Genomic DNA, 1,935 nt, shown 5'->3' on the forward strand with positions numbered 1-1,935 from the left:
GTTGGGCATCTTTGGACCAGTGTCCGTGTTCCCTGCAAAGACCCTTATGGGGAATGTCCCGCCTGGTCCTTGACTCAGGTCACTTACCCTCCTCTTTGGTGCCTCATCATTGTGTTTGCCACATAGTAGACATAGTGCCTTTCTCTGATTGCCTGCTAGGAGGCTTTGGGAGATATCTGTCTACCACGGCAAGGTTCTTTGGCCATCTTGCCTGGGCTTCCCTTGAATGCTCAGCTTCTTCTCTCTGTCATTGACTGCTGAAGTCCACCCCTGCCCCATGCCCAGCCAGACCTGGCTGTCTTTCATTCTCTCCCCTCAAGCTCTGCCTGTCTGAAGGCAGGTTCACAGAGGCCTTATTGTCTGAGCAGTAATCGGCTGCATGTCCCGAATCCACTGGGGACATTGCCTGGCAGGTCATGGAGGGCTGTCATCACATGCCCGCTGACTAGCACAGAAGCAGCCACGTCACTGTCTTCTCTATTCAAGCCCTCTAGTATTTGTCTCTGTGGCTGTGGCGTCTGCTGCCTCTTGCCTGTGTCACAAGTGTGGAGAGGATGCCAAGTCTACCTTTAAAACGTAAATGTGTTTGTTTTTGTCATTTATGATACTGGGACCACAGGACTTGGCTCATGTTAGGTGACTGTTTTGCCATTGAGCTATTATTTAAGAGACAAGGCTCATTAAACCGCGCAGGCTGGCCTTGAATGTTTAGACTTCCTGCCTCAGCTCCCCCAAGTAGCTGGGATTATAGGCTTGTGCCACCAGGCTTGACAAAATTTCTTTTAATGGCTTAACATTAAATGGCAGAAAAGCACATGAATCCTACCTGGGCACAGCTGAGTAGAGGACCATGGAATGAATGCTGAGTGTTTACTTTGGTTGTATCCCTAGTTCCCTGTTAGCCCTTTGCTTTCTTAGCTTTAATTTAGGCAACCTTGTTATGTATTATGTGAACTGCTCAACTCTTTTCTAGATGAGGCATCAGAAGGATACATGAGTTAATGGACTGGGCAGATTCTGAGGTCTCTGACTTTATCATGAAGAGCCTGGGCTTGAGGACCACAGCTCGACCCTCCATGTGAGAAACTGTCTGGTGCTATATAGAAGGGATAGATTAGGCCCAGCAGGGCAGTGTTCGGGAGTTATCCTTAGCCGGTGTGACTCCGGCTGTATCGCTTACCCATCGTGTTGTAGCCACGTATTCCCTGTGCCCTCTGAAGTGGTGAGCAGCGTTCTGGCTTCCCCTCCTTCAGAGCTGTCTGCTGTAGGAAGAAGGGCTGAGTCCTTTTCATCCTCTTCATGGCTTAGGAAGGAAACAGCCAATGCTATTGCCAAGCCTGTGGCTCCCGGAATTGAGGTGTGGCTCTGAAGTAGAACCCAGGTTCACAACTGTCATTTCCTATGTACTCAATGGCTGTTTGGTAGCCCTTGCCTGTAATCCCAGCACAGGAAAGGCTGAGGTCATAGGGTTGCCAATGAGCTTAAGGCCCGCCTGAGCTACACAGCGAGTTTCATGCCTGCCTGAACTATAATGTGAAACCATGTCTTGAAGAAATCAAAATAAAGCAAGCCAACAACAACAATAACAACAAACCACTAACAAGAAGCAAAACACAGAGCAGTTATCCAGACTGGAAGATCCATGTGTGGTCCCAGCATGCAGAGTCAAGAGGGTGCTGGGTAATGACAAGTATAATGATCCAACTTCAGATCCTCAGCACACATTTTAAAAATTCAGGAGCAGAACCATGTGGTGGCAGCGTATGCCTTTAATCCCAGCATTTAGGAGGCAGAGGCAGGCGGATCTCTGGTTTTTTTTTTGTTGTTGTTGTTATTGTTTTTCTTTTTTCTTTTTCTTTTTTTTTTTTTCGAGACAGGGTTTCTCTGTGGTTTTGGAGCCTGTCCTGGAACTAGCTCTGTAGACCAGGCTGGTCT

Source organism: Chionomys nivalis, chromosome 3 (genome assembly GCF_950005125.1).
Source record: "Chionomys nivalis chromosome 3, mChiNiv1.1, whole genome shotgun sequence".
NCBI lineage: Eukaryota > Metazoa > Chordata > Mammalia > Rodentia > Cricetidae > Chionomys > Chionomys nivalis.